The following is an 11,067-nucleotide window of genomic DNA, read 5'->3' as shown; positions in this document are numbered from 1 at the left end:
TGACTTGATGGCGGTGCGAGGCTGGTAGAAGATTGTGTAAGGAGCCAGCGCAATGGCCCATTTTGCCACCCGGCTGGATGCATCCCGACTGCCTATGATCTCAGCGAGCGGGGCAGTACATACGACCGTGATGGGGTGCTCTTGGAAGTAGGGCTTGAGTTTCTTGGCGGTGAAGTACACACCATAGCACATCTTCTGGTAGTGCGGGTAGTTCTGCTTTGAGGTGGACAACACTTCGCTCAAATAATATACCGGCCTCTGGACTAGCTGGGCCCGACCTTCTTTTGCACGCTGAACCACGATAACGATGCTGACCACCCAGCTAGTGGCGGCAATGTAAATGAGCATGGGCTCTTTCTCAGTCGGTGCCGCCAAGACGGGCGGCGTGGTCAACATCTTCTTGAGCCTGTGGAAAGCTTGGTATGCTTGGTCGTTCCACTCGAAGTGAGTGGACTTCTTCATGAGTCGGTAGAGGGGAAGAGCCTTCTCTCCGAGCCGGCTGATGAAGCGGTTCAGGGATGCCAGGCATCCGGTGAACTTTTGGACGTCTCGTAGCTTGGTAGGAATCTTCATCCTCTCTATGGCCTTGATCTTCACTGGGTTGCATTCGATGCCGCGTTCGGAGACCAGGAAGCCTAGAAGTTGGCCGGCTGGTACCCCGAACACGCATTTCTCGGGGTTGAGCTTGATCTGAAACCGGTGCAAGTTTTCAAATGTCTCTCTGAGGTCTTCTAGCAAGGTGATGTGCTTCTCCGTCTTCACCACGACATCGTCCACATAGACGTGGGCATTTCTGCCGAGCTGCTTGAGGAGGCATTTCTGCATGCAACGTTGAAAAGTGGCACCGACATTTCTCAAGCCGAATGTCATAGTCAGGTAGCAGAAAGCTCCGAATGGTGTGATGAAGGCGGCCTTCAGGCGGTCAGCCGGATCCAACTTTATCTGGTGGTTGCCTGAGTAGCCATCCAAGAAGCTCAACAACTCGCATTCGGCTGTGGAGTCTATCACTTGATCGATTCGAGGTAAGGCAAATGAATCTTTGGGGTAGGCTTTGTTGAGGCTGGTGTAATCTATACACATACGCCACTTTTTATTCTTCTTCAAAACAAGGACCGGGTTGGCAAGCCACTCTGGAAAGAACACCTCCATAATGAAGGCGGCTACCAAAAGCCGAGCTATCTCTTCTCCTACAATCCTTCTCTTTTCCCCCGACAGTCGGCGGAGGGGTTGCTTGACTGGTTTTGCATCTGCTCGGACGTGTAATTTGTGCTCGGCGAAATCCTTCGGAACACCCGGCATGTCCTTGGGGGACCATGCGAAGATATCCCGATTCTCACGGAGGAAATCGACGAGCTCTCCTTCCTATTTGCTGTCCAAGTTTGCTCCAATGGCAGCAAACCTCTCCGGGTGCTCTGGGTCCAGAGGTATCTTTTTTATTTCTTTGGCCGGCTGGAAAGAACCTTGAGCATCAGATTCCTTGGGGCCAGGGGACAGAGCCGGCTGCTTGCCGGCCATGGCCATGACTCGATCCAGCATCTTTTTCTCTTCAGCGATCACGAGGGACTCGGCCAGCCGGCTGCTAGCTGCTGCACACTCAGAGGATTTCTTGTAGTCTCCGGCTATGGTGATGATGCCCTTGGAACTCGGCATCTTCATCTTGAGGTAGGCGTAGTAGGGTACAGCCATGAACTTGGCCAGAGCAGGTCGGCCAAGCAATGCGTGGTAAGGGCTGATGTCTACTACACAACCTTCTTCTTGTAGACGTTGTTGGGCCTGCAAGTGCACAGGTTTGTAGGACAGTAGCAAATTTCCCTCAAGTGGATGACCTAAGGTTTATCAATCCGTAGGAGGCGTAGGATGAAGATGGTCTCTCTCAAACAACCCTGCAACCAAATAACAAAGAGTCTCTTGTGTCCCCAACACACCCAATACAATGGTAAATTGTATAGGTGCACTAGTTCGGCGAAGAGATGAAGATACAAGTGCAAAATAGATAGTAGATATAGGTTTTTGTAATCTGAAATAATAAAAACAACAAGGTAACAAGTGATAAAAGTGAGCGTAAAGATATTGCAATGATAGGAAACAAGGCCTAGGGTTCATACTTTCACTAGTGCAAGTTCTCTCAACAATAATAACATAGATAGATCATATAACAGGCCCTCAACATGCAACAAAGAGTCACTCCAAAGCCACTAATAGCGGAGAACAAACATAGAGATTATGGTAGGGTACGAAACCACCTCAAAGTTATCCTTTCTGTTCTATCTATTCAAGAGTTCGTAGTAAAATAACATGAAGCTATTCTTTCCGCTCAATCCATCATAGAGTTCATACTAGAATAACACCTTAAGACACAAATCAACCAAAACCCTAATGTCACCTAGATACTCCATTGTCACCTTAAGTATCCGTGGGCATGATTATACGATATGCATCACACAATCTCAGATTCATCCAACCAACATAAAAGTACTTCAAAGAGTGCCCCAAAGTTTCTACCGGAGAGTCAAGAACGTGTGCCAACCCCTATGCATAGGTTCATGGGCGAAACCCACAAGTTGGTCACCAAAACATACATCAAGAGGCACATGATATCCCATTGTCACCACAGATAAGCACGGCAAGACATACATTAAGTGTTCTCATAAAAGACTCAATCCAATAAGATAACTTCAAAGGGGAAACTCAATTCATCACAAGAGAGTAGAGGGGGAGAAACATCATAAGATCCAACTACAATAGCAAAGCTCGGGATACATCAAGATCGTGCCATAGAGGGAACACGAGTGAGAACACGAGAGAGAGAGATCAAACACATAGCTACTGGTACATACCCTCAGCCCCGAGGGTGAACTACTCCCTCCTCGTCATGGAGAGCGCCGGAATGATGAAGATGGCCACCGGTGATGGGTTCCCCCTCCGGCAGGGTGGCGAAACGGGCTCCCGAGAGGTTTTTGGTGGCTACAGAGGCTTGCGGCGGCGGAACTCCTGATCTATCTTCTGTTCTGGAAGTTTTAGGGTACGTAGCTATATATGGGTGCAAGGGGTACGTCGGTGGACCTCCGAGGTGCTCACGAGGCAGGGGAGCGCGCCCTAGGGGGTGGGTGCACCCCCCACCCTCTTGGGCAGCCCGGGCCTCCCATGACGTGTACTCCAAGTCTATCAGGTGGGTTTCCTTCCAAAATTAACTTCTCCAGTTGATTTCGTTCCGTTTTGACTCCGTCTGATATTCCTTTTCCTCGAAACACTGAAATAGGCATAAAATAGCAAATCTGGGCTGGGCCTCCGGTTAATAGGTTAGTCCCAAAAATAATATAAAAGTGGGTAATAAAGCCCAGTATTGCCTAAAACAGTAGATAAAGTAGCATGGAGCAATAAAAAATTATAGATACGTTGGAGACGTATCAAGGGCTCTCCAGATCCACTACTTCAAACCATATCGCTTCTCGGTGGAAATGATCCTTGCCCCCAAAGAGGACATCCATCTTGATCTTGCCGATTGGTGAGCAGGATAGGCCGGGTACGATGCCATGGAACACAGTCCGACTTGGCATGAGCTGCTTTGTCTTGATGTTCAGCTTCTCCATGGTGTCACGGTACAATATGTTGATGCTGCTCCCGCCGTCTATTAGCACGCGGGAGAAACGGGCAGCTCGCCTTTCTGTCGCGAGGGTGGCATCCAAAACCAATGCATAGGAGCCAGGAGACGGCATCACCTCTGGGTGATCAGCCTGGCTCTAGCTGATAGGCTTCTCCGACCAGTGCATGAACTTGGGGTTGTTGGAGGTGACCGCGTTGACTTCTTACTGCTGTCGGTGCCGGCTGCGCCGGTCTTCAGTCTGGCTTGTAAAGACGACGTAGGCGGCATGTTCGTCAGGGAACTCGCCTTGAATAGCCCCGACCGTTGGCCGAGCGGCCGGCTGCTGAGGGGCTGGAGGCGGCTGGCCAGCAGGCGGAGGCGGCACCAGCCCTTCGCCCTTGGAGATTCATGTGAGCCAATGGCATTTCCGAGTCGTGTGGTTGGACGGCTTTGCGCCGCTGTGGAACTTGCAAGGGGCATCGAGGGTTTGCTCGTAGGAGAAAGCCGGCCTGCCGCCTTTCTGCTTCTTGGGCGCCGGCTGCCCTTCAGGCTGTTCGTCTTCGACCGTGGCCACCTACAGGCTGGTGGAAGGCGGCATGGGGGCCTTGCGCTTGTGGTCGCTCTGGTATGGGCATCGGCTGGAGTCTCCAGCCGGCGTCTTGGGAGCCGGAGCTAGTACCTTTCCAGAGGCGTTTACTCGGAGCTCGGTCTTCATTTAAGAGTCGGCCGTGGCGTACTTGTCTGCTATTATCATCAGCTCATCAAGGGTAGTCGGCTCGTCGCAGAGGAGTCGGTGCTTGAGGAGGGTGCCTTCTCGGCATCCGGCGATGAAGTATTCTATGACTTGAACCTCGTGCACCCCCTTGCAGGAGTTGCGGAGCTCGGCCCAACGCGTGAGGTAGTCACATGTTGATTCATTGGGCCCTTGAACACACAGGGAAAGCTGGCGAGGCTTGGGAGGCCACGTGTACGTGCTGGTGAAGTTGCGGATGAAGACTTCTGTGAAGTCTAGCCAGCTGTTGACGCTATAAGGCTTGAGACTGTTGAGCCAGGTGCGTGCCATGCCTTGGAGCATGAGGGGGACATACTTCACGGCAACACGCCTATTGCCGCTTGCTATGCGAACTGCAGTGGAGTAATCGATCATCCAATCTTCCGGCTTCATGGAGCCTTTGTACTTGGGCGTGTCTCTTGGGAGCGAGAACCCTTTGGGGAAGGGCTCGTCGCGGATGCGGGGGCCAAAGAAGGGCGGGCCCACATCATCTTCTTCTTCTAGCACCAGGGATCGCGCTAGGCGGTCGATCCGGTGGCGGGCATCATTCTCGCTGACTCCTTCTCGGTGGCCTAGTCGGCCGCTGAGAGTCGGATGCGTGACAGGTGGCGGGGTGGGATATCTCTCCCCATGAGGCGGAGGAGGAGGCGGGTTGCCTCGTCGTTCCACAACTCGAGGGCGGCCTTCTGCGTTGCGCTCGATGGTGATTCGAGTCCGACTGCGGCTAGCAGCCGGCTCTTTTTCTTGTCTTGCATGGGCGCCGCCGGTAGTCGGTGTCCGTGACGTCGCACCGTGCTCTTAGTGTGGGGGAGGACTCCCAGCGCGGGCGTTGGCTTCATGATCACTAGATCAACAAGTGGCTACAAGAGGCTCCTTGAGCTGTTCGGTGTGAGGAGGAAGAAGGGCAAGGCTAGCTCTCTTCTCTCCTTAGTGTAGTGTCTAAAACTATCTGAGATCAACCCTTTGCATGGGTGCCCTGGGGGGTTTATATAGGCCTACCCCCAGGGGTACAATGGTAATCCGGCTGGGCGCGGGCCCTAGTCGTCAGTGTCTACGGTTGCCGGCTTCTCCGCCGGCCGCTGGGGCCCGCCGACTGGTGGGTCCCGCCGGCTGCCGGCCTCCTGGCCGACAGGCAGGCCCCACCGCTTGGGAGTTTTGTCAGGGACTAGTTACTGTTGCCTCGCCCTTGATGATGAGGGCTCGATCGAGGTAAGCATGGCTATAGTGCTGCCGCCTGGAGGGCTCTCACTGTAGCCTTACCTCGTCTTGTCTCCTTAATGGCGCGCGTGCTTCGAGGAGGGGAGAAAGCCGGCTATTGGAGGCCGACCGCATCCTAGGCCGACTGGGGGAGACATGGCCGCCTTTGGGCGTCTCTCTGACCGAAGGGACGCACCGCCTGCGGGCCGTACTGTCGGCCCGTCGTGGAGGGCGTCATGGCCAGCATGGCAACAGTGCCACGCCGGACGGGTGATGGTTATCCCCTACGGCGTACTATGGCCATGTGTGCTCCGGGATTCGGGGGTGGCAGGCTTCACTGTTGCCACGCCCTGTCCCATCATCGTTATGGGGGTGCAGACTTTGAGGGTACGATCTTGGCCGCCTGCCGGGGGCCGGCTTCTTGGAGTCGGTCTTTTCGTGGCCGGCTTCTTGGAGTCGGCCTTATCGTGGCCTCCTCCATGAGAGTTTAGGGCTGGGCCGCCTTCCGATAGTCGGCCTGCGAGACAGCCGGCCGGGGGAAGGCGGCCCCATGCCCTAGGTGCTTGAAGGCTTGATCAGCTTGTTATTTTCTCGAAGGGCCGAGGGGAGCCGGCTAGGCTACCCATGGCCATTTACTCCGACAGAAAGGGTGATATGCTGATCATGGAGTCCGGGAAGACCGTGGTCGGAAGGCCATCAGCTTTGCTTTTTAGCCTATATTTTATTATAATTGTTTGCATAAGTTGGTCGTGAGTATTTTGTGCCTTGCCGCATGTGGCATTTTAAATTATCATGAATATGTAAGACAATTATTATCTGTTGCCATTGTAACTTTGCCTCAATAGTGAGCAGAGCACGCACAGGGATGCCACACGAGCAACCACGTGGTCAACCTTCTGGCACCCCATGGGAGACACGACGACGCATCCATATGACACGATGGTGATATCCTGACCGTGTGTGATAGTGGGCAGACACGTACACGTACATCCAAGAACAAGGGCCCACGTTTCAGGCTTCCAATGCGTGGCATATGGTTGATCCAAAAGAATGGTTTGCGATGACACAGAACAACATATACGGGGCTTTTTAGGCCCAGAAGGCGAGAACCATCAATAATTTTTGACTTTCTTTCTCGTCACATTGCAGATTACAACGCAATAAGTAATTGCAAATCTGTTCACACCAATCAAACTAGTGTGTGTTCACACTTAGCACCGGGCTATAAAAACTACCTACTCGAAAATTACTTCACAGTTCCTCTCCCCATCACCCACAAAACTGCTCTTTCCTGTCAAGTCGTTCCGCCATGACCGGTAGGAGGAGTTCCGGGTGGGCATATAACCAGGAAGCAAAGACCAAGGCCGCGGAAGCACTAGAGAGGTCCCGCCGTGAAGCGGCAACCGCAGCCGCAGCAGAGATGTCCCGACGCGCCTCGGAGCCCACAAACGAGCTCTCACGGGCACGCGAGGGCTCTCACAAGTGCACTCGCCACATCGGCGATCGCGATGAGCTGGCGTTTCTGAAGTCCTTGGACGACGAGGACGACATTCTCGCTGGCCTCAATAAGCAGCAGGAGCTGGTTGACGGCTTGATGAAGCTACTCGAGATCAGCGATGCCTCGGTTGACAAGGCGACCGACCTCATCGAGCAACTCATGGGTGACAATGCGAAGCTCCTCAAGGCGCTCGCCGAGAAGGAGGAGGAGGCCATCGGCTGGAAGATGTTGCATGAGCAGAGCAGTGCCTCGGGATGACGCTGACAGCGACCGTCGAGGAACTTATGGGTGACTTGAGGAAGCTCCATATCGAGCGCGAGCAGGAGGTGGAAGAATCCGTGGCTGCTTTCAGGCAAAGTCGTGAGGAATTGAAGAAGGAGCTGGGGGATGTCATCGCCCGATGATCCGTCAAAGAGTAGATACAGTAGCAATCTAGATCGTTGTCTGTGATTTTCTTCTTCTCTTGCCCCCGTGTCTTCCGAGCTTTGCCGCATGTGGCATTTTAAATTAACCGGAATATGTAAGACGGTTATTACCTGCGCCATTGTAAATTTGTCGTTGTACTATCCGTTGCCATTTTATTTGTCATCGTATTATCTGTTGCCCTATGTGGCAATTTAAATTAGGCCGAAATACGAGTTGAAAACACAAACAAAGCAAATGCTGCCATGGGATCACAAGCAAACACTGGAGGCGGGCGCTTTAATTAACCCATTAATGGAGAAGTTGTGAGCGAGGCGGGCAGCGGCTGGTGCATGGAGGTCAACGAGCTCGCTTCCCGGTGAGCATGGGCGGCCTTGCTGCTCGCACGTGTCTTGTCCAGCCTGCGAGGTGGACAGGATGCATGGGTCCCGTCGAGCCTGCGCGGAGGACTTCTCGCACGCGTCCCATCGAGCCGGCATGGCGGACTTCTCGCGCTCGTCCCGTCTAATCAAACATCTGCACACACGCCACTGAGTATGGTTAAATTTTGACATGGTTCATATAATACAACCGTTTGCGATATTAATGTGTCAGCTTTTTGTTTCAAAAAGGACTCTGTTGGCTACTAATGTGTGCGCCTTTTCTCAAACTGGATGATTTTTTTACCACGTCATATATGTGCCATATCATTAAACCATGCCAAGTTTCATGTTTTTTGGGTGAGTTTTTGATTTACTAGGATTTAAAAACCAAGATTCTCAATGTTTCAGGACGCCGACAAGTTTGTAATTCATTCTCATTCCTTAAATGTGACCTAAACATGCACCCAATGACACATGTACGATTTCCCACCCATTTTGCTTCACTAAAGCATGTGCTTGTAGTTCAAATTTGAATTATGGACTATATTAAATGCGTAGAAAACTTAATTATTAGTAATAATATATACAATGGCCAAACGAACCCTAAACAGTTTCAAATTTCGGCACGACACTCCTGTTATTCTATGTTGCCGGTAGAAAACAAAGTTCAAGGCTTGAAGAGGCAACTATTATCATTTCGCCCACCGAAACCACGAGGGTTGCGAGAAGCTTCAGTTTGTAAGAGGCTTGCAATATAACTTCGCCTAAATAGGAGAATTATATCTACCATGTACTGACACCCTGCCAAGTTTCATGATTTCCTAGTGAGTTTTGGATTTATAGAGATTTATAAACCGAGATTCACAATGTTTGTGGCCAAGGCAGGACGGCGAGACGGTTGAATTCATTACCATTTCGTTCCATGGGACCTAAACATGCACCCCAAGGAGACATGTACGTTTTTTCTAGCCATTTTGATGCACTGGAGCATGTATTTGTAGTTCGGATTTAAATTATGGACATTAAATGCCTAGAAAACTCAATTAATGAATAAAAAGGGTCAAACGAACCCTGAATAATTTCAAAGTTCAGCCCAAAACTCCCGTTGTTCCGTGTTGCGTATAGAAAAAAATACGAGGCTAGAAGAGGGAGCGATTATCATTTGGCCCAAAAGGGGACACATTTCCCTATCAAAACCATGAGGGTTCTTGCGACAGGCTCCGGTTTGTAAGAGGTTTGTAATAAAGCTTGGCCCAAATCGGCAATGTTTTTACCACGACATATATGTGAAATGACATGACACCATACCACCTTTAATGACTTTCTGGTGAGTTTTGGATTTATATGGGAATTTAAAAACCGAGATTCCGGTGTTTGAGGACGAGCCAAGACGCCGGTCAGGTTGTAATTCATTCTCATTCCTTGCATGGAACCTAAGCATGCACCCAAGGACACATGCATGTATAATTTTTCTAGCCGTTTTGATGAACTGGAGCATGTATTTGTAGTTCAGATTTGAATTATGGACATTAAATGCCTTTCTAGTAAACTCAATTAGTGTATAAAAAGGCTAAACGAACCCTGAATAAGTTTAAATTTCAGCATGGATGTCATGTCGTTCCATGTTGCTCGTAGAAGAAAATACAAGGCGAAAAGAGGGAGCGACTACGTTTCGCCACAAGGGGAACACATTTCCCTATTGGAACCATCAGGCTTCCTTGAGAGAAGCTCCATTTTGTAAGATGTTTGTAATAAAGCTTGGCCCAAATTGTCAATGTTTTTACCACAACATATATGTGCCATAACGTGACACCATGCCACCTTTGATGGCTTTCTGGAGAGTTTTGAATTTTATGGGGATTTAAAAACCGAGATTCCAAATGTTTGAGGATGAGTCAGGATGCCGGTACGGTTGTAATTCGTTCCCATTCCTGGCATGGGACCTAATTAAACATGCACCCAAGGACACATGCATGCACAATTTTTCTAACCGTTTTGGGGAACTTGAGCATGTATTTGTAGTTCAGATTTGAATTATGGACATTAAGTGCCTAGGAAACTCAATTAGTGTATAAAAAGGCCAAACGAACCCTGAATAAGTATAAATTTCAGCATGGATATCATATCGTCCCATGTTTCCCGTAGAAGAAAATACAAAGCGAAAAGAGGCAGTGATTACGTGTCGACAACAAGGGGAACACGTTTCCCTATTGGAACCACAATGCTTCTTATTGAGAGAAGCTCCGATTTGTAAGAGGTTCGTAATAAAGCTTGGCCCAAATTGGACAATGTTTTTACCACGACATATATGTGCCATGACGTGACACCATGCCTACTTTCATAACTTTTTGGTGAGTTTTGGATTTACGGGGATTTAAAAACCGAGATTCCAAATGTTTAAGGACAAGGCAGGACGCTGGTACGCTTGTAATTCGTTCCCATTCCTGGCATGCATGGGACCTAAATATGCACCCAAGGACACATACATGTATATTTTTTCTAGCCATTTTGGTGAACTGGAGCATGTATTTGAGGTTCAGATTTGAATTATGGATATTAAATGCCTATTAAACTCAATTAGTGTATAAAAAGGCCAAACGAACCCTGAATAAGTTTAAATTTCAGCACAGATATCCTGTCGTTCCATGTTGCCCGTAGAAGAAAATACAAGGCAAAAAAGAGGCAGTGATTACGTTTCGCCACAAGGGGAACACGTTTCCCTGTCGGAACCATGAGGCTTCTTTGAGAGAAGCTCCGGTTTGTAAGAGGTTTGTAATAAAGCTTGACCCAAATTGGACAATGTTTTTACCACGACATATATGCGCCATGACGTGACACCATGCCAACTTTCATGACTTTTTGGTGAGTTTTGGATTTACGGGGATTTAAAAACTGAGATTCCAAATGCTTGAGGATGAGACAGGATGCCGGTACGGTTGTAATTCGTTCCCATTCCTGGCATGCATGGGACCTAAACATGCACCCAAGGACACATGCATGTATATTTTTCTAGCCATTTTGGTGAACTGGAGCATGTATTTGAGGTTCAGATTTGAATTATGGACATTAAATGCCTATGAAACTCAATTAGTGTATAAAAAGGCCAAACGGACCCTGAATAAGTTTAAATTTCAGCACGGATATCCTGTCGTTCCATGTTGTCTGTAGAAGAAAATACAAGGCTAAAAGAGGCAGTGATTATATTTCGCCACAAGGGGAACACGTTTCCCTA

This window comes from Triticum aestivum, chromosome 2B (genome assembly GCF_018294505.1).
Source record: "Triticum aestivum cultivar Chinese Spring chromosome 2B, IWGSC CS RefSeq v2.1, whole genome shotgun sequence".
Classification (NCBI taxonomy): domain Eukaryota; kingdom Viridiplantae; phylum Streptophyta; class Magnoliopsida; order Poales; family Poaceae; genus Triticum; species Triticum aestivum.
The sequence above is the reverse complement of the archived record's forward strand: the minus strand, read 5'-3'. Positions refer to the sequence as shown.